Consider the following 23271-nt stretch of genomic DNA (forward strand, 5'->3'; position numbering starts at 1 on the left):
CGTGGACGTAAGGTATAGAGATAAAAAGAAGAATTGAACGTTATAGAATGGGAAAAAAGATCTTATCGTAAAAACATACTTCTCGGTTTTTTAACTGTAATTTTTCAGGTTGATGGTATTTGAAAAGATTCTGTAGTTGTCCTAACAAACTTTTAAATAGCTTTTATAATAATAACAATAATAAGGCTAGTCTTCGAGTCCGAAGATTAGTGAGGAATGAAGTATTTCCCGTGGCTGCGCAGCCCCAGCTGAGACCTACATATTTTGCCACAACCAGGGCAAACATAACCATTGTCCGCAGGTGGTCGATTTAGATTTTCTTTTCGCCGTCCACATTTGTCCTCGGCTTTTATAATACAATGCATATATCAAGAGAAGCATCGTGTTACGTTTGGTTGGCTCCAGAAAGAAAAAAAAATCAATACATTTTCAATTCCAAGCTTCTTAAAATTTCCAAGAAATACCTGACGTTTTCTTACCATGAAATTCAACTTTCAATTTCCATGTATTCTATATAAATAGTGAGACGCTCTACTGTTCAACAGAATTTTGAGATGGTATATACAATAAATTTTCATAAGAAAAAAATGTTACATTGTTATGATAGACATGTAATTAATGATCAGTTAGTCTGTAACGGGCCAAATTGGAATAATTATTATAAAGAAAAAGATAAAGATAGTAAAAAGTATTTGAAAACATATTTTGATGTAAATTTTTTAAAAATTGTAAATAATGATAATAATTTAGCTAATACAATTAATGATGTTTATGCTAATGTTTATAAAGTAGATAATTCTTTATACAATTATTTGATGCAAAACTATGCTAGTTATTTTCCTTTTTTTTTTTTTTACAGATTTCTAAACTTATTATGAAATGCTTAATTACATCAGAAACAGTAGTGTTGTTAAAATAATTATCAAGAAACAGTGTTTAAATTATAAAGTATCTTATAATTTTGAGAACCTTTTTCCTACATGGAATAATAATTACATTAACCCACCTAAAAAACAAAATATATATATATATATATATATATATATATATGCATGTATGTATGTATGTATGTATGTATGTATATGTATATATATATATATATATGTGTGTGTGTGTGTGTGTGTTTTGTAAGCACGTTTATGCGTATGGTTAGGGTTTACTGGGCGTTATGGTTAGGATTTGGAAAAAATCGCCCTCCCCCCAGTCCCAAGTTCTGGAATCGCTAGTGTGGTAGACATAGACGGACAGGAGATAGCAAAATTAATGATTGAATTGGTCTGTCACTGCCTGAGATGAAACTAACATTTGGTGGTAAAAGAAATCTGACACAACTAATTTTGTCAATGTTGTCAATGTTGCGGCAAGAGACACACCTGCTTGATCAAAGAGAGATGCCACAGATAATCAACATCATCTTATACATAACCCTTGAACGGGGTGACCACATTTCAAAATTATATATATATATTTTTTTGCAAGTTATGGAAAAGGAGAATGAGACATGAGCGTAGCTAGTGGGGTTCTTGGAGTTCATTCCCTCCCCCTTCCCTTCGAGGAGGGGGCGGTCCGAAGAATTTAGTTTATTTTATATGAGATTATTTTTGCTGAGGTACGGTAGCTGAGAGGTAAAGCGCTTGGCTTCCGAACCTGGGACTGGGGTTCGAATCCTGGGGGCGCATTATAATGCGGTTTTTTTTCCAAATTAAGTCAAAAGACTATGTGGGAGAAATAAACGATGCGCAGGTTAAAACAAAATGGTGACCCAGAGAGCGAAAGAAAGAGAGAATGGGCAGTGAAATTGTATTGTAAGTTACAATAATTAAAATGAACTAATGTTACATTAAAAAGTATGTTAGGTTGATTGTTAAAGCATGGCCCTTTTATTAAAATAGAAAAAGGGGGTTGGATGTTCAGGGCCGTGAATAATTCATTGTAAAAATGACACTAATTCACGTTGGAGACTTAAGCACACGATAGAGCATTTTTTAACACCTTGCCACAGACGTTCCGTTTGACTTGACAATTTTTCTAATAACCCTTGCTGACAGTTTGCTATACTTCTGGCGGTATTAGCGGTCACTCACACTAATTCTTCCAAAGAGTAGAAACATGATCCATGATGTCTGAAACTTCTTTGAAAGGGTCTCATGCACGCTCCTTATAGCAGCTATTTCTTCTGTGATTTTAAAATTACTTTTCGTACCGCGAATTAGTTCCAAAAGCCTATTTACTAATTTATGGAGGAGTAGGTTAATAATAACAAGACGTTACTGGCTTTTTTTTATTCCCCCCCACTATCATTTTCACATTCGTTTGACCAAGACCAGGTCACCGAGGTCACACCTAACCGACCTCCTCCTCTTAACTCAGGGCAAGCAAAGACAGACAGCAATTAGCAGTTAGTTCTCTGACCTTCTTGATCATTAGCTAATTTCTATCCCCCCCTTATACTTAGTTTTCTTTCTCTACTTACTCTCTTCACCACCCCACTTTTTGTACATGCTCTCCTTTTCTGCCACCTATTCCTCCCCTCCCATGTTGTGAGCAAGATTGATGTGTGTGTCATGTAGTATGGGTGTCACTTGGTTAGATCCTGTGGTATACCTGTCCATTGATTCAAAGGGGTCTGGCTAGTTGTTCTGGAATAGAGAGAGCCTCTCTTTGTTGCTTGTGAGATGAATGAATAAAGTGTCCATCCTTGCGTGTCCAGTTACTGAAATTTATCGACTTGACCTTTGGTGACGGGGTAGGTCAGACGAATTGAATAGCAAAGGATGGGCGAGAGGCCAAAACGCGGCGACGTATGCGGGGATGGCATTTTTGTTTTGAGGTCTCTGTTATATAAATCCTACTTAGTGAATTAATCTTTTTTGGTCGAAATGTGAGCAAGAAATTTAATTTTAGAAAATTAGTTTTCTCACATTTATCTACATTTCAAAGGATACCTATCCTATGAATCGGAAATATCATAGAAAATATCGCCGTGGCCAATGGCGAGAGGGTCACTGGGTATTCGGTGGAGTGTAAAGGGAAAGTGGACGCTGTTTTCTCGTTGAAGTTCCAGACCGCCGAGCAGCAACACTAGAACAATGCATCGGGCAGCACATATTGCCTGGCAGCCATATCATATCAGATGGCTGGGCAGCGTATGCAAATATTCCACAAATTGGTCAAGGGATTTATTCCCATTCAGTTATTGTACACCAACAAAATTTTGTAGACCCTTTGGACCCCGAGATTCATACTCAGAATATTGAGAACTTGTGGATGCGTGCTAAACGCAAGTTAAAAAGACAATTTGGAACAAGCGGTGCATTGTTTCAGAGTTATTTAGATGAGTTTACATATCGAAATAGTATGCGCGAAGAAGACATGTTTTCCAGCATGCTGGTAACGATTGGTGATAATTATCCATGATTTTTGGTTCAACTTTAAAACACTGTCTGACATTGGGTCGATTTCAGTTAATTTCTTCCTCAGTCTCTATAAGGCCGCCTTTTTGTTTTTTTAACTATTTTTTAAATTGCTTAATCTCGTCACGAAATTTAAAAACCCAAGCAAGATTTACAATAAATTTGTACACAGTTTTACTTTATAATTTAGGTGCTCACTAAAAATCTTTTCGTTGAAATTCACGTAACAGCCTCGAGCTATTAATTACTATTTGCCCACAAACCAGACACAGTTCCGTATATTTAAAGGTACTAAGTAGGTAGTGTAAACATGTACCTTTTGTTTTAGAACTCAGTCATATTATTGTGTAGATCAGATATTCTATTGAAGTACATTTAACCACTGTAATTATTGTGAATAGCTTTTTCAAGTTCTGAATTAAAGTAATTGTTTTAGATGAAGAGAAGTTTCTTTATTGAATATAGAACGTACTTAGATCATATTTGTCAAGTAGTAACTCCTAGACCTAGATGATCCTCTTATCAATTGGCAACATTCTGAATGATCGTATTATCAACATAGATCTGTCTACTTCTATACGATCATCTTATTGAAAGATTATTTCAAGATCCTCGGCAACACAATCATTGATAGTGCATTACAGTTCAAGTCTGATTGAGACATCTGGCACCATTGATGTTCTTCCAGGCCAACGAGCTAGTATTTTCCCAACGATTACATCCATTGTCAAATTTATAGGAAATTAGTTAGAGCTTATTTTAAGATCCATGTTCAGGTTCCACCCAAGTTCCCTGAAAGTTTAAGTTGAATAGATGTATTATAAAATTTATTTATGACACAAAATAAAAAATGTAATCTAGAATATAGCCATTGGAAAAAAACAACAACAACTAATTTTCTTCATGAACTATTTCTAAACAATTTCTAAAAAAACCAATGCTAAACAAAATGTACACTATAGCAATTTCTTTTAATTCAGGCCTGATGGTTTTCATTTTCTAGCTCTCCAACATGAATAATAAAGTCTCACCGCAAAATGCGGAATTATTTGTTTCATCTAAACATGACGTAAACGAAGATACCGAAACAAATAAAAGCACTCCTTCTGTCAGAACTTTAGCCGAAACTTTTGAAAGAAAATTTGTAGCTCTCTCCATTATCTCCAACTTTGCTCAGAAAACGTTCGTCAACGGAGCTCTGTTCATCAATGGAGCTCTGTTCGTCAATGGAGCTCTGTTCATCAATGGAGCTCTGTTCGTCAACGGAGCTCTGTTCATCAATGGAGCTCTGTTCGTCAATGGAGCTCTGTTCATCAATGGAGCTCTGTTCATCAACGGAGCTCTGTTCATCAATGGAGCTCTGTTCATCAATGGAGCTCTGTTCATCAATGGAGTCATCCAGCATTCTAGCCAAGATTTGGTGGTCGGTTTTATTTGAAGCGGCTATCGGAGCGCTACTGCTACATTCATACAGGTGATGTATCATTTACGTTGTATTATTGAAAAGAAAGGAATTTTAAATGTATATAAACTTTACTTAATCATGTTATTTTAAATTAGAAACTTTCTACAGCATAATATCCAGCTATATGAGTTTCAGGACCATGACCACTGTTGAAAGCCGTTTTGAAAAAAATTTACAACTTCCATTTGTAACATTTTGCAACAGAAACCCAATTCGTCTTTCAATGGTAAACATTGAACATTCTGGAGATAATTTAAAAATCAATGTCAAATTATAAATGAAATTTTCATAATTATTTAATTACAATAAAAGTCTCGTTACATATTTTAAAAATTGTTTCTTTTTTTCACAGCTTAATCAAACTTCTTCGTTGCTACAAAATTATGTGCACAACCTGAATATTGATGAATTAATTATGCAAAATGAAGATTCAGATATACAGGAATCAAGGTGAATTTATGCTTTCAACTATTTCAAGGAAAAGCTGATTATTTTAATTAACATAATTTTTGCATAGAAGATAATTACTATTTTTTTTATTAGCGGCCCCCGAAAGGGAAATAGTTTTGTGTGATCTGTCTATCCGTTCGTCCGTCCGTTCATCCCGTTTAGCTCTCGTAAAATAGAAAAGATAGTGAAAATTGAAAATCCAAAATCATGATATCTTAGACCATTCAAAGTTCTGATGCAACTACTTTTGCTTTTTTAAAAAGAAACATTTAATTTTTTAAAATCAACTATGCAAGCAATATTTTTGATAAAAATACACAATTTTTACAACTATTAACTATTAATAGTAACAAACACGGGAGACTATTTAGTAAGGGAGACGACTAATTGCCATATTTTTAACACATATATGCAAACGGTTTTAGATTTCTGTAAAAAAATTGTATTGCTAAGTTAAAAAAGTTCTGTCATATTAACTTCTACATTTACAAAACAAAAAAAAGCAGTTCTATGAAAAACGTCAATAATGGAATTTTTTTCAATTTTTGTACGGACATTTTTTTAAGGCTTTGAATAAGAGATTGATCCTTTAGAAAACAATCAGATTAATTACATGAGGGAGGAGTGGAAATTTTAGATTGTTTTTTTTTGTTTAGTTTTATTTATTGCAGGCGAGATTTTAATGTTAAACCATCACTTGCCCCAGCACAGCATTGGGAGTGTTTTAAACTAGACTATGAGGTTTTGAGATTAATACTCTTCTTTAAAAAACAAAACAAAAAAAAAGCAAACAATGTCATCAAATTCAATAAGCGTAGCCAATGTGCAAAGTGTAGTTCTTAAAATTAAATCTAGATCTAAATCCTTTAAAACTTTTTCATGTAAACATGGTAAACATGGCCTAGATCGATGTAGCTATAATGCTTTCATAGACTTGGTCAACTTTATTTTTGAGGGACTTAAGTTTGTTTTAGGGCTACAATACATACACTACGGTCTAAGATAGTACCCTAGAAACATTTATGCCAAGTTTTATCAAGATTGGTCAAACGGTTTTGATTTCTATTCATACGCACGCCTTACATTCTACTTTATTCTTTCAGACGTATTTTTCTATCCTAGAATTAATTAATTAATTAGTGGAAAGACATTAGACCACACTAAAAACAGCTAAGGAGTCTGGGGAGGGCTGTGAGCTCCCCCAGCGGGGTCCAGGCGAAGCTTCGGATCCAACCATTATTTTCGTTATTTTAAGCTTTAAAAAGCATATCTTGAGGTATCTACAGTGCAATTTGCCTGCTACTCTACCTCTAAAAAAAATTCAAAAACTAAATCTGCTATTCATTTCACGTAATGGACTCCAGCAACTGGTTGAAAATGGTAACTATAGTTTTGCTTTAGTTTTTGTATTGGAGGTGGAGGGTAAACACGAAACCTCTTTTGGCTACGCTCATGAAATTTGGTGACTGTAGTTTGCTTAAGTTGGCTGCACTGGGGCAGTAAGTAAAGTTTCCCTTTCAGACAATGAAGTATAAGGCAAGAGATGGCTTGACCCCCCCCTCCCCCCGCAACGCCGATATGTGTCATATTCTAGGTGTAAGCCTAATTCTCTACAAAATATATAGTTTGATAAGGCTTCGAAAACTGGATGTATGCATTCGTAGGATTACGTACTGTATTTTATTTACATATGTATATTTCATGTGTCAGTCTACTTATGGATGTTGATCTGTGACTGAAACTATGCTAAGTCATTAGTTTTTCTGGCTGACTCAGGCAACCCATTCCATTAAAAGATAAGTGAATGCAGAACGGTTAGAGAGGCACTTACTTAATGTGAAAAACTCTTGCTTCGTCCTAGTACATTCTCAAAAAGGCTAATTGTATATAAATATATCATGACCAATTATTTAAAATATAAATATAAATCTCATTTCATTAAATATCGGATGTTACAGCGTTAGATAAATTATTATAAGAATTTCTGTCATTAATGACCTTATACTATTATATTGCCATTAATTATAATAGTTACAAAATGTATTTAGATTTAGATCTAGATTTGGTTTTTAAAAAATTAATTACACCAAATTAAAAAACAATGTTTTCAAAGTCTTAAGTGTAGTATTATTAAATCTATGTTAATAATTAACAAAAAGAAAAATTACTTTTCTTTACAAATCGCAGAAAGAACATTATACCCATATTGAGCTGTGAATAAGTTGGGTGATTTGCAATCTCGCTGCTGTGTGTGTGTTAAAGTTAATATCTATTAAGTATTGTTAAAGAGCTAATCGTCACCTCTATTTTTAATTATTTTGTTTTTCTGCGTTATATCAATATTTTCTAACTTAGCATCTCTCATTCCTCTTTTTTTTTTTGTTAATTGTCAATGGAACCATCAAAAGACGGGGGAGGGATAGAGCAAAAATAAATGGGAGTGCCATCAAACGTCCATGCCGACCAGCAAAATGATTAGGCCAAACACAATCTCGAAGACATCAAAACAGTTCTTGCCGCTCGTACATAGCAAATAGTACTGTCTTTCGTTTTGCAAATGATAATACGTTACAGGGATAGTGGAAATTTTTTTGATATTCTTGTTAAATTTTAAAAAAAATTAATTGCAATAAAAAAAAAATTAAAAAAAAGAAACAAAACGCGAAAACATGTTCGGGCATCTGCTCTTGCTGCTTTCACTTTTTAAAAAAATTGTCTGCATTGAAAAAAAAAGTGTTTTCTTTGGTCGCGACCAGACCGCTCCATCTAATGCCGGCCTACCGGGCATTTGCCCGTTAGCCCATAAAGCCAGTCCGTCCCTGAATACAAACCTATTTTAATTTCACTTTTACACAATAAACCTTTGTACATATCTGTATTTATATCATTAGTTGCCTGCATTATAGCATTGCTCATGTAAGTGTCGCACTTGAGCAAGTGTTGACCAAATATAAATCTCTAGACCTTATAAAACGGCCACAAAACACACAGAATAACTACGCTTGTAAAAAACTTCCTAGACGCTCAATAAGAATGGTTTTTGACAGTATCGCAACCTGAGAAGCGCTATTTGCGAAAAACCGCAAGCTTTCTATCAAATATTAGCTACGCCCATACTAAAATCCTGACCCAGAGGGTAAACTGTATATTTGAAATCTTTTAAGTTTTCTTAACATATTTGTTTTGAATACATGTCTTAATGCAGTTTGATTGTTACTAATGATATTACAAGCAGCATTAAAAGGCATGCTATTAGCATTGTTAAGACTACCAAACCAGACAGAGATGTTTAGACTTAAAATACTGCAATATGTAGTTCTATGTGTTACAATAACTATTGCTGAGTTGAATGTTAGAGACCATCGTAGAATGTTTCTCTTTACAATACCTCTATTCAAGTCACACATTTGGATTGAGCAATACCTGGTCGAAACCTCTTATGTGGACACGGTTCCCAAGAACGATTCTAACAATGTTCTTTTGAAATTTGAGAAATGCTGGATATCGTTGTGAAAAGAATTACCAGCTTGTTGGCCACACTGGGAAAACTCTAGAAAATACTTATCTTGAACAGACTTCGGTTATTACCACATGGCACATGTAGGCGCTTACCAGTTCAGGAAAATTTTGCGCTGTCTTCTAAGTTTTGATCTAAAGGCCTATCATTAGATCATAAAGTTTAGTATCTTCACTTAGCCAGGAATTTTGCTCCGGAAAGATGGGAGGATGGGCGGGGAAAATGTTCCTTTTTTAATCAGGCATTCATTATAAAATAATCGCTCTATCTATAAGATGTATAAAGAAGGTGTATGTTTTATTTTCTTTTTTCATTTTTTGAAATGTAATTTTGTAACATGACCAATTTTTTTACTTTTTCAGTGAAGACGCAAGTTTTTATTCATTTTGGTATCAACTGAAACTAAACCTTTTTGAGGCAAGTTTTTAAAATATAGAATTCAATAGAAGTTATCAATATATTCTTCGCTTAAGCATAACTTTCTTGTAAATCTTTTTGTTTCTTTTTTTTTTTCAGTCTCTCCATTCCTGTCTCTCTTTTTACTCTCTATCTCTCTTTCTTATCTCTCCATAATAAAATATCAGGATCACACCGCCTCCCTACACAAATCAATATCTACCAAGCGGTGGTTCTCTCAACCCTTCTCTATGGATCTGAGACATGTGTATTATACAGAAAACAACTAAGACTAATTGAACGCTTTCATCAAAGATGTCCATCATGGACATACGGTGGCAAGACCGCACTACAAACAGTGATGTCCTTGCGAACGCCGGTATGGACAGTATAGGACAGTATAGAGGTACTTCTCATAATCGCTAGCAGGGCACGAATCCCGTATGGGTGATGAACGTATGCCAAAGGGAGTCCTTTTTGGTGAGCTAAAAGGTGGTCGACGTAACTAGGGTGCCCCACGAAAACGCTTTAAAGACCAGCTTAGGCGCCAACTTGCCTTAGCTGACGCAGAACAGAGCACCTGGTTGCAGAAAAATAAAGCTGGAGGTCACTTACAAAGGCCGCGGGAAACGAATTTGAGACCAAAAGAAAATCAAACAGGCGCAGACAGCGAAAAGAAAATCTTAATCAACCACCTGCGGACAAATGTTATGCTTGCCCTGGATGTGGCAAATATGTAGGTCACAACTGGGGCTGCGTAGCCAGGGAAATACTGCAATACTTGTTAATATTCAGACTCAAAGATAAGCCTTAATATTTAAGTATAGAATATTGAGATTGTCGTTTGAGTTTATTTCTTTTGTTTTTTCATTTTTATGAATTGAACAATAAAATGGTATAAGATCGGAAAGAATATAATTACTTTCAAAAGATTTTTTAAGAGAATGCATATTAATTTTTTGAATATATAGGAGATGCTAGTGATTACATTCTTCTAACTTGAAATTTTAAAAGTTACATTTGTAACTTTTGCTTGGTTTGGTTGATTGTTTTGAATTTTAAAAATTTCTTTCCTCCCATTTTAAGAAAAAAACAACATTTGTGTGTTTTTTTAAATTTCTTTTATTAGTATTAGGCCTACTTATATAATTAATAAATGAAACTTTACAAATAATTATGAAACTCATGAGCAAAGCCAGGTTTTTTATTAGATAGATATATATGTATATATTGTTGTCTCCCCTCAGTGTATGTGTGTGTGTACATAATTAATCTTAATTAAATTCTGACCCTTCATTGTTTCGGAAGACGTTTATTGTACCCTAGAGTAGGTTCTTCTTGGATTAGCGGTAAAAACAGTAGAAACACCGCCTTTGCTAAGCTAATAGAATTTTGTGACTGGAGTTTGCTTTAGTTTTATATTGAATAAGTGGTTTCGTCTTCAAATCCCGCTGTAGGGGGGCTTAAAATCAAAATACTTTGGATGGGGATTAACATAACTTGACTACGCGTATAGAATCTAATAACTGTTGCATGCTTTAGTCTTAAACTAAAATGGGGTTTTATCGTAAAAAAAAAGTTAAAAGGGAATTTTAATCTCTAACCCCCTTTGGCTACGATGACTCATCATGCCAAGTAATACACAATGGTAAGCTGACCAACCCTTTTCAAGTAAAAACAGGAGTAAGACAGGGATGTATGCTTTCGCCCTTGATAGTTCTGCTGGTGATTGATTGGGTCATGAGACAGACAGTCTTAGATAATAAAAGCGGCATACAATGGACACTAACACAACATTTGGAGGACCTGGATTTCGCCGATGACATCTGCCTCCTCTCCCATACACAACAAAAATGCTCAGACCAAACTGACCAGACTCTCAGAAATAGCGAAAAAGACTGGACTTCTAATCCAACAAAAAAAGAAAACTGAAGTTATGAGGATCAACAACAGACAGAAGAACCCAATCAAGCTACAGGGAGAGAACATCCTTGATACGGACCACTTCACTTATCTGGGAAGTAGAGTTGGTAAAGACGGCAGAGCTGATGATGATATACTAATTCGGATAAAAAAAACTAGGTCTGCCTTTTCAACTCTTCAAACAATCTGGCGCTCTAAGGCACTATCTCTACGTAACAAAATACGAATCTATAATACAAACGTTACGTCTGTCCTTCTATACGGTTCAGAAACTTGGAGAGTCACTAAAACAAATATGGAAAAGCTCCAGACTTTTGTTAACAGATGCTTACGCCGGATTTTAGGAATTAGGTGGCCAGAAAAGATAACTACTATCGATTTGTGGGAGAGAACTAGACAAAAGCCCATAGCCCAAGACATCACAAAACGAAAATGGAGCTGGATAGGACACACCCTGCGAAAACCAGCTACCTATGTATCAAGGCAGGCACTTGACTGGAACCCACAAGGAAAGAGAAAAGTGGGCAGACCCAAGTAAATCTGGAAGAGGTCAGTCATCAGTGAAGCTGAGGGTACTGGAATGACATGGGAGCAGATGAAGAAAGCTAATCAGAACCGAGTTCGGTGGAGAGGTGTGGTTGCGGCCCATTGCTCCCCTGGGAGTACACAGGATTAAGTAAGTAAGTAACCCCTTTGGCTACGCTCATGGACTTTGGTCACTGGTTTAATCTAAGCTACAATAAACAAAAAATAATGCAAAATATTAGTGACAAAATTCAATCCAACAAGATTTATCTTATCTTCTATAATACAGACGTTACTTCAAAAAAGAAAATGATTACGTCCTACGCGTCATGCATCTAGTCATGCATGTTAACCAATGACTTAAATTCTGCCATGTCACTGGTTTTCCGTACTGGCTCAGAAAAACCATTCTATGCTCTAATAGTACTAGGGAAGAAAGAGAATTTGTACAAATTTGTCCTAGCATATGGAACGAGATGTGCCTTTATCTTTGTTTCTTTCTGAGTATTTTATTAGATTTTGTTTTTGTATTTGAAGATTATGGTTCAGTTTTTTATGTATAATTGCTACTTTACTTTTAGGTCTTCTCTCCTGAAGGCTTTCTAAATTTAGTAATTTTACTAAAGGTGTTACTATAGTCAAATGTGAATATTCGTTTGTTATGAATCTCACTGCTCTAATTTGTGTCTGTTCCAGTTTCTTAATGTTTTCTTGAGTTGAGGGGTCCCAAACGGAGGATGCATATTCTATTATTGGCCTAACCAAGGTTAAATAACATTTTAGTTTTATGTTCTTATTTGATTTATAGAAATTTCTTCTAAAAAACCCTAATGTTTTGTTTGATTTTCTGATAGTTTCATGAAAAAGTGGAATTAATTTGTTTTAGTTTTTTTGTTACTCTTAATAACTGAGATGTTTTCCTTTTCTGTAATTCATCTAATTCTCTTTGTAAATGTTCTGTACTTTGTGTTGTTTTTATTGTTCTATACATTATGTAATCGTCTGCAAATAATCTGACTTTTGTTCCTGAATTTATGCAGTTCGATAAATCATTTATGTAAATTACAAATATTAGTGGATAAAAGACTGTTCCTAGAGATACACCTGACTTTACTGTTTCTAGTGTTGATTTAGAGCCATTTATTATTACAGTTTGTTGTCTGCGTATAAGAAAAACCAATGGACCAAAAACGCTAACATTTTCTTTAAGCAAACCATGTTGGTGAACTATGTAAAAAGCCTTGGAAAAATCTAATAAAAAACATCTATTTACTTACTATTCTCTAATTCTTTTGAAAAATCCCCAATTAGTCTTTTTAGTTTACATGACCTGTCTCTAGAAGAGGAGATGAAAAAACGCCTACGGAAGGCTGCCTCGACATTCGCTAGACTCAGACCAAGAGTTTGGGAAAACCATAAGCTAACTACAGTGACCGAAATGGAAGTCTACAAGGCATGCGTTATGAGTACACTGCTGTATGGCAGTGAATCATGGACCACCTACGCAAAGCAAGAGAGAAAACTGACCTCATTCCATTTGAGATGTCTCTGTAGGATCTTGAATGTCACATGGAAAGAAAAAGTGTGCAATACTGAGATCCTTGCGCGATCAGGTATTCCCAGTATCTTTTCAGCCCTCAGACAACGCCGTTTGCGCTGGCTTGGACATGTTCGCCGGATGGAGGACAAGCGCATCCCGAAGGTCATCCTCTATGGTCAACGCGCGAATGGCACAAGAAAAACTGGTCGCCCCCACCTCCGTTACATAGATGTAATAAAACGTGACCTCAAATCAGTGAACATCAATACTGACAATGGGAAGACATAGCTCTAGACCGCAACAGATGGAGAGAGGCAGTGACCAAGAAAGCTATGGACAGTGAAAGTACATGGGTCTCAGCTCAGGAAGAAAAACGCACAATCCGAAAAACGGCAAGCTCCTCTACCACCGAAGCAAAAGCCACCTTAACCTGCGCTATCAGTGGACGGGAGTGTCTCTCCAAAATAGCGCTCCACAGCCACATGAGGAAGTGTGCTCTGAGATGACCCATAGTCGTTCTACGACTGAAGGAGGCCAATGGACATGATCTATATTTCCATGTTGGTATGGAGTAAGACATTATGTTTGTCTAAGTGGTTAATGATAATGTGTTCTAGGATTTTACATGTGATGCTGGTTACACTGGCGGATCCAGGGGGGGGCGGTAGGGGCGATCGCCCCCCCCACTCGGCCGACCCCCCCCCCCCCCCCGAATGGGGGGGCGGACGAATTTTAGTATAGAAGTCACACAATTTGTATACGAATTTATTACTTATGTTAATAATATATACTAATTATTTATATTTCAAACTATTTTTAGATTATTTCGCCCCCCCCTCTAGTATGTTGGCCGATTAGGTGGGGTCGGGAGGGGGCGATAGCATCAATCCGCCCCCCCCCCTCCACCATAAACTTTTGAGTGGGGGGGGGCGGTCCAATTTATTTGTAGAAATCACAGCTTGCCAAAAAGAATCAATTAAATATCTATATGATTAAAACTTGTTATTGATATTTTAACCGATCTTTATATTATGTCGTTCCCCTGTTGTCCGATTGGTGTGTGTGGGGGGAGGGGGGCGAAACCTCTACTGCCCTTCCCACCTAAACCCTTTGAGTGCTACTTTTATGGAGAAATCATAGTTTGTGAGCAAGATTAGTTGCATTGATATATAAATTTGATATGTCGCTCTCCTTCAGGTATCTTGGCCGATTCGGTGGGGTAAGGGGGGGGGGGACGATTGCATGTACTGGCCTTTTCGCTCTAGCCCTCTGAGTGGGGGGGGGGCGGTCATATTTTTATGGAGGAATCATAGTTTGTGAACAAAAATAGTTGAATTTCTATATAATTGATATGTGAAACCATTTGTATATTATGTCGCACCACACTCTAATCTCAAATTTTATGATTAGTAAATATAAAAGGAAAAAGGTGGGAGGGGCGACACATGCCATCTTCTTTCCCTCATCGGACAAAGCAATAATTATTCTTTTTGTATTATAGTTAAGAAATTACAAAATGTAAAAAAAAAATCAGCCACTAATATAATTTATATATGCCATAAATTAAATTCTCGTATCGAGTGGCCCCACCCTTATTCTTTAATGCCAAATGCAATCATTAGCAGAAATTATAAAAAGGAGCGAGGATAAATCGTTTTCATTCTACCGCCCCTCCCATTTTCAGACAGAGTTTATGTAATTTCACATGAATTTATCATAATTATTTTAAGAAAGACTTTGCTTTGGAAAAGTTAGAATTCAAACAAAAATTTTCAGTATAAGAGTCACGATTGAGATGAGTAGCCTTTTTTCCAACCTCTACTCAATCTAATATTTTTCTAGTTAAATTTGGGACTATAACTCACAATTTATGCTTGAATTTTATTGAATATTATTTATCGAATTTTTTTTCGGCGGCGATCCTCAAAGCCTTAATCTAAATATGTGGGGTATCTGATCTTTTCAAGGAAAAAATCGGTTTTATTTGCAATGTATTAAGGGCGTAAACATTCAAATTAGAATATTTTTCAAGTACAATATTATTCAAAAGCTCCTTTTTTAATAGTATGAATAATGAGCTTTAGGTAAGGAGAATGCGTTTCTTCAGCGAAGAATGCAAGAAAACGCTTTTAGCGTCGGGGCTTCGCCCCGAAAATCACTGATGAATAGTGAGCTGTAGTTGTCAGGAGCAGGCGTTTCTGCAGTGAAAAATGCGAACCGAACTCCACTGATTAATAATGAGCTGTAGATGTCAGGAGAATGAGTTTCTTCAGTGAAGAATGCATGAGAACGCTTTATGCGTCGGGGCTACGCCCCGAAACTCACTGAGGAATAGTGAGCTGTAGATGTCAGGAGCAGGCGTTTCTGCAGTGAAAAATGCAAGAAAACGCTTTTTGGCGTCGGGGCTTCGCCCCGAACTCCACTGGTGGATAAAGAGCTGTAGATGTCAGGAGAATGCGTTTCTGCAGTGAAGAATGCATGAAAATACTGAGAAATACTGCTTATTTATTCTTATATATATATATATATGTGTGTGTGTGTGTGTGTGTGTGTGCTGTACGCACGTTTATGTATAGGGTTAGGGTTTACTGGGCGTTAGGGTTAGGGTTTGGAAAAAAATCGCCCCCCCCCACTCCAAAGTTCTGGATCCGCTAGTGGCTGGTTAGTGATACTGGTCTGTAGTCAGATTTTTCTCCTTTTTTAAATAGGCGTGTGACTTGAGCTTCTTTTCAGTCCCTTGGTACTCTGTCCTGGTTAAGAGATGCCTGAAAATTTATTTTGAACACTGGTGTTAGCACATTGCTTAGGTCTTTGATTAATATAGATAGAATACCATCAGTTCCAGATGCTTTATTCGATTGAATGTTCGCTAATAGTTTCTGGATTCCCTTTTCTTGTACTTCTATATATCCTATATATCCTATGTTGTTAACTGAGTTCAAATTAAGTAACATATTGTAATAACTCCAGTGGCGGACTGAAAGGGTTAATGTGTGTGCGGCCTACTGATACATACGACTCAGGCCAATCACACACGTCAACCGGTCAACGGCTGCTGAACAAGGGGCATTACTTCTAGTACACGCAAATATGACCAGTATTATGGTCATGTGACCGAAAGCCTTCACGGTCGAGAGACAGTGTGTAAGAAAGGACAGTTGAGTCCAGGACGCAAGACAGTAAGGACAGTGTGCTACAAAGTGAGTCCTCGAAAATGTAGCTGTACGAGCTAGAGAGACTTGTAGTGAATAGTTAGGCAGTTCTGTTGAGTAGCAAAGCATTTGAAGTTAGTGTAGCTAATAGTGTTTATTGGCTGTTATTGATGTATTTGTCATTAAACCGCCACCTTGTTTATTGAAGCTCTTGTTGTCAAGTTCTTGTGTTATATGTGCTGTGTTATGTGTAGCAGTGTTTACAGAAGACCTGGTTGCGAAGATCGTAACAATATCTTTGTCTCCTAAGAATGCTGATGCAAAGTATTTATTTAGGATGTTAGCTTTAGTTTCATTATTATCATGTGCTAAGTTTTCTTCTTCTTTTAATGGTGCTACTCCTGTTTATATTTTCTTGGACAATAAATGGCCATAGGTTTTTGTTGTTAAGTATTCACTATGCAGCTGTCTGCTTACTTTTTGGGTTCGGTGTTTAATTTTAATATACTTTTATAAACTTTTTCTGCCTTAGTTTCTTTAAATTTTCTTTATAGGTTTTCCTTCTGTTTAGAAAGCTTCTTTAATCTATTATTAAACCAGCATTTATTTATTTTGTTTGAAGTGTATTTAGTCGGTATATGATTTTCTCTAATGTTTTAAAAATAGTTTTTAATGAAATTCCGGAGGTTACCAACTGCTTTGTTAAAGTCTTTTTCTGATAAGAATGTTTGTTGAAAGTTTAATACAGCTTGGTGTAGTGGTGTTGGGTTGCATTTGTTCCAGGCTAAGATTTAGTCATGTGACGAAGCTAGAAACGTCGAGCGATGTTCCGTCTGGTTCTAGAAGGCCATTAGGGACCCTATATAAGAGCGGAGGTGTTGCAGTCAAGACGGTTGAGAAAAGGAGCTCAATACAGCACGGTTCACGAGAGAGGGTTCACGACAGGGGCTCAGAACACGGTCAACTACAGCATAGTTGAACGGTGTGGTTCTGTGCGGAGCATTACGACGATTTAGTGCGGAGTACTGTCAAGTATAGTTGAGACGACTGGCGTCTTGATCTTGGTCTGCGATCGAGTCCGACACAACGAGCCTAGTGTGTGAAGTCAGTCCCGAACTGTTGAACCCAGTGCAAGCCCGGAACCAGACGGAGAGGCCAGTGCAAGAGTTGATACGACGGAACGGTGTTATCGGAGAGATATTTGTACAGTGTACGTGTTGCCAATTGTACAGTGTTGGCTGTTATTTATTCAACTATTAAAGTGTTACGTTACTTTGGAGCCCTGAGTTGTCAAGTTCTTTAAGTTGGTGGTGTCTGGTGCAGTTTGCAGAGAGCCTGGATAGGGAGATTCGTAACAATAATATAATGTTTAATAAGATGACAGTAATTTACAATAAACAAACTGATAAAGTAATATATTATTAGCTTTAACAAATATTATAATATAGATGTTCAGTTATTCAAATGATCATTCTGCACCTTGCTGTCCCATAGTATCAGCACAACACATTAGTAAGTATTTGGCCTCAACGCAACAAACGAACAACACTGGCCCACTGCTGACTCTAAATCTAGTGCAGATTCAGCCTACAAGCCCATCACTTACTCTCTGTAGAGAAGTAGGAACGACAAAATAAAAAGACCAATCTAATACACTTCGGCAGCGAAAAAACTGCGAAATGCAGTAATGTCTTAGATACTCGCCTTAAACAGGGGTACACAGGCAAACCTCTAAGAAACGTTATATCAGCAAAATAACAGGAAACAACTCCACCACCTAAAAAGCAATGCAACAAAGAAGCTGCTGTTCAAAAAGTGTGCACCTCACAAGAATTGGTGCTAGAATAATAGAACTTATGAACCGATAATACCTGTATGCAAACTATGTTTAAAATGTTTAGTGCTTTCATTATCCAAATTTAAAGTAATATATAAATGAGTTTAGGTCCTTTCTATTTATTATCTTCTCTAGACATCAACAAATATTACATATGAAGAAAGCATTTTAGAAGATTTTAGTTACATAATGGATCATTTAGACAAGTAAGCAATTTATAGTAATAAAAAATAGATATATTTCTTCACTCCGTTTGTTTTATCAAACAGTTTATGCAAGCTATGACTATTTTCACTAAACTTCTCTCACTATTTAGCTGCATTGTGTATGTGATTGTAGAAATTGAAGAAAAAAAGTAAAATGAATTCAAGTGTGGAAAAAAAAATCTTTTTCCTTATGTGAATTATGAAAAAAAATTAATTTGTTTATTCCTTGTTTAACTTATATATTACATATCTCTGGACATACAATAGAATTGAGTAGATACAGTTAGACATTCAGTAGTTTATTTTATGGGGTTTTGAGTTTAAACCCCCTCCTCCAGATGGCTTTTTTTAAATTTTAAAACCCCTCCAGACGGTTTTGAGTTTTAAATCCCTCTACATAGAGTTTTGAGGTCTCTTCAATAGTATTCTAAAGCAAACTACACTCACCAAATTCTATGAGCGTAGCTAATTTGGGTTTTGAATTTAAAAAAAAAACCCATAGATTTTTTAGTTTAACCCCCCCCCCCCTTTAGAGGATGATTTTGACGATAAAACTTTCCATTTCGATATAAAAATCTAAAGCAAACTACAGTCACCTAATTCCAAGAGCGTAGTCAAGAGAGGCTACACATTTCTACCAGTGGCTGGGCTCCATTAAAAATGCAGTGAATAGTCATCTGCCGAAAATGAAAATTACTAATTGTGGCTTAACAAAGATTCATGAGACGGATTTTAGGAGTCAGTTATAGAAATCGGGACTAAATGAAGGAAATCCTCTGCCGAACTGGGAGTCGACCCCTTAGTAAGGCTGTGACAGAGCGTCGCATGAGGTTTGCGGGTCAAGTTCTCCTACAAAATGAATTACGCATAATAAGAGTTGCGATGACATCCTAGTACACTTTCATGGAGGTCCTCAGAGCAGGTGGCAAGAGGCTTCAGACATTGACAGTGACAGATTTTTTAGGAAACAGCTTGCCGTCCAATGAGCCGAACATATAATCTAAGGAAGGATCTAAGTCATTAAGAATAGCACATTAGGTTTTTGAAAAAAAACTTTTTAAAAGCAGGATAATGCATTGTATATGCCTCAGAATATGCATTTTGTTCGCTTTCAATACCAAAATAGCGCTTGGCTCCCAGAGCTCCCCCAGTACCTCTTGCTGGCGAGGGCGAACTCCAGGAAGAAACATTCTAGGGCACAATAAACGTCTTCCGAAAGAATGAAGGGTCAGAATGTAATAAAGATTAATTATGTAAATACACATACATACATGCAAATATAAATAAATATATATATATATATATATATATATATATATATTTTTTTTTTTTTTTTGGGGGGGGGGGGGAGAAAAAATCCCCCAAATCGCCCCCCCCAGAAAAATATCCTGGCCACGCCCATGATATATATATATAAATGTAAAACAATTCGAGAAGGATGTCTTTTCTTTACCAAATCCTACATATATTTAAAACTTTTGTAAGCTTTATTTTGGATCTCTCCAGGGAAACTAGAGTGAATGCAGGCCATCAAATAACAGATATGCTTCTTTACTGCTATACAACTGAAGGAGTTTGTAATAAAAGGTGAATAATCACTTATGTTCTAAAATTACATTTTTTTTAAAAAGGAGATTCTTTATTAATAAGCCAATCAGTATTGTAAATAAATTAAAATCTACAATGATTCATGGTAATGATTTCATTCACAAAATGTACTTAGAAAGTAAGAAAAATATAGATTTTGCTTGTCTTTTTCATGGTATTGTTGTAACCCTGTTCCTCCCTGACTAACCATTTTTTGTTTCCACGAGCAAAGTAGGGTGATTTTTGTTTATGCTGTTGGGCGTAAATGACCTTGACTAAGATAAAACGTGTGAAGAGACTTTAGTTGATGATCGCGGATTTTTTCGGAACGGAGGATTGTTTTTTTTCTTTGATCGTTTTATGTGAATAGTTGTGTGTACATTTGATTAGGAGAACTGTGAAATTATTTCTATAAGTTGGATTATTGACTGTTCGTAGTGGATTGTGCTTCTGCAACCAGAAGGATATCGGCGACCTGACAATAGGTGAGTAACCTTCGTTGGTCTACTCCAAAGTCGTAACAACTGGTGTCAGAAGTGGGATAGCGCCTACTCTACTTACCAACATGTCTACTTCTAAACGCCTACATGAGCTCCAGATTAACGAAATCCGTAAGGAGTTAAAGAGGCGGGACATCACAGCGTCAGGAAACAAAGAAGCCCTCGTTAGCTGTCTGAGAGATGCTTTGAAAGAAGACGGGTTTGACCCGGACACTTACGAGCTTGACATGAAGGCTGATCTCGGCAGAATGTTGAGTGAAATAAAAGAGGAACTTCTGGGGTCAATGCGAGCAATGGCGGCTGGTTTGAAAACAGATCTGGAGGAATTCAGAAGTAAGTTAAGTGAGGAAATCGCCGCTGTGAAGTCACAGCTTACAGCAGAGATGGAGCAAAAGATTAAAGCCCTTAACGACGAGGTCCAGGCAGTCAAGGTCGAGCTAGGCAAGGTTCAAAGCATAAAAACAAATTCAGGATCGAGCAAAGCAACTTGGAAAGTCAAGCCACCTATTTTTGATGGTACAGTCTATAAAAGACAATTTGAGGCGGCTGCTAAAGTGAACAACTGGAGTACGAACGAGGAAAAAGCAACTGGATTAATGTTAGCCTTGCGAGGGGAGGCCTCTGAATTGCTACAGATAGTTAACGACCAGCAAGATTACAAGACCATTTATAGAACAATGGAATTGCGATTTGGGGACGAACACATGAAGGAGGTTTAGAGAGTGCAATTGAAGACTCGGCAGCAAAAACCAGGCGAGACACTACAGGAGTTGATGGCAGATATCGAACGACTGGCACGCCTGACTTATCCAACCTTGACCCAGGAGATCTTAGAAGTTCTCATAACGGACGCGTTCATTGATGGTGTTCGTGACCCCGAATTAAAGAAGGCTATCAGATTAAGTGGAAAAAGAGAGGCAAGCGATGCTTTGGTATACGTGTCACAGTCTCATTTGACATTGCATGATCTAAAGTTCACGTCATGTTAAGAGTTTAAAAGACACGTGGAATTCCTGATGTAGAAAACAGGAAGTAGAATGAATAAAGTTAGACTTTGAGGTCAGTCAGTCAAGTCAAGCAGACAAGTGAAGTCAAGTTAGAAGTCAAGTGTTATTCTTTGGACCGAGTGGTCAAGTATATTTTAGTCCGGGATGGACAGTAGCGACTTAGAAAAGTGTGTAGTAATTTCAGTTAGAAAGTAATTTGTGGGCAGTTGTTGCCAGTGGTCTTTTGAGACATGTATTAGTTAATCTATATTTCTACACAGTGTTACCCGCTGAGATGCGGACGTGATTTGTGACTAACATATTGGATACTTTTGATACCGCTGTTATGCGGATAGGATTGTTTATTAATTCTTGACTTGTAGCACTAACAAGGAGTGCAGTGTCTTATTATTATTATTATTATAGTAAAATAAACTTCATGTTTGTCTGCTGAAACGGACTTAGGTCAGTTTATACTATTTTTCTTGTCACGTGTCAAGAGCACCTCAGGAAGTAAGAACTCAGTATTACACCATTCAACGTTCATTGACATTTTTGGTGGCCAGTATGTTGTGTTCTAGACACGCACGGACTGAAAACTCAACACCACTCAAGCGAAACCAGTCACAAGTATTCAAGTAGATCATCATTGAACTAACCTGAGCCTGCACTTTTTCACCGGTTGACCTGACCCGTATTTACTAGAGTCCTCTTTATCATTGACCAATTCGAACTTAACATCTATAGCTTGTATATTTAAACCTGGTCAATGCTTATTTCTCCACTATTGTCGACATCTTGAGATTTAGCACGGCGTGACATCACCATCGGCAGAAACCGAAGACAGCTGATACATTTGTGTGGGTGAAAAACTCAAGGCGTCGCTCGAAGACAGCTGATACATTTGTGTGGGTGAAATATTCAAGGCGTCGCCTGAAGACAGATGATACATCGTTTCCACGTAAGCGCTCGTCACCAACTTTTGACACGCTCTTGCATTGTCGAGGTTTCACCTTACATTGCTATACAGAAGGTCCTCCATTTAGACCTCTGTTCACTTATGGTCATTCTAATTTTTCAGAGACTTTACATATTTGGATTATCTAAGCGGAAGTTTTCCACTTAAGTACTGTTGGATTATTTATACGAATGTTCAAGTACTTTTGGATTATTGATCTTTGACGTTGAAGTTGGACTAACTTGTACCTATTGGCGATCTCCTAGTCATCGTTGTACGCCGAAGAAATAACACGTGCCTGCATTACTACACTTACCTTTTGGATTATCTTATTGGATTATTTGGATTACCTGTTGGACTTGTGTTAATTGTAAAGGTCAAGCGGAAATATTTTTTGACATTACTTGAGCATTTGAGCCATCTTATGGCATATGACTGGATTATTTTACTACTACTTTGATGCTCACATTGATGTGTATTCTCAATCGGATTACTTAGTTACCTTACCCATGGATTATTATTGAACTACTCAAGCTGTATTTGTATTTGACAAGCTACAAGAGAGGATTAATCTACATCAGTCTACAAAAGAAAGAATCTGTAAGTTATAATTAAGGATTGAATATATTCATATGATTAATAAAGTACATTGATTTTGCTGTGGTATAGCAGTAATTGAAGTTGATTATATATAGAGTTAGTGAATGATAACTCTTGGAACCATATTAAATTGATTTTCATTTTCTATATTTGTTACTTTAAAGGGCGGTCGGCGTGGGTCTGTCTTATGTTTTGAGACTGAAGCGGCCCAATTTA

At 36.6% G+C, this 23271-nt stretch overlaps 1 protein-coding gene across 2 annotated transcripts in view; it reads left to right on the plus strand.

The window, feature by feature from the left end:
• The window catches only part of LOC106076093 (uncharacterized), a 320041-nt gene that overhangs the window by 250549 nt on the left and 46221 nt on the right, over positions 1 to 23271 (plus strand). Inside the window, exon 1 of one of the 2 annotated variants that reach the window (XM_056042477.1) lies at positions 21980 to 21983. The exons of the other annotated variant lie outside the window; for it this stretch is intronic. The gene's annotated coding sequence lies outside the window, so the exon portion shown is untranslated. Of the gene's footprint in view, positions 1 to 21979; positions 21984 to 23271 lie in introns of those variants that run through there. 2 annotated transcript variants of the gene reach the window in all.

This window comes from Biomphalaria glabrata, chromosome 9, assembly GCF_947242115.1.
Source record: "Biomphalaria glabrata chromosome 9, xgBioGlab47.1, whole genome shotgun sequence".
Classification (NCBI taxonomy): domain Eukaryota; kingdom Metazoa; phylum Mollusca; class Gastropoda; family Planorbidae; genus Biomphalaria; species Biomphalaria glabrata.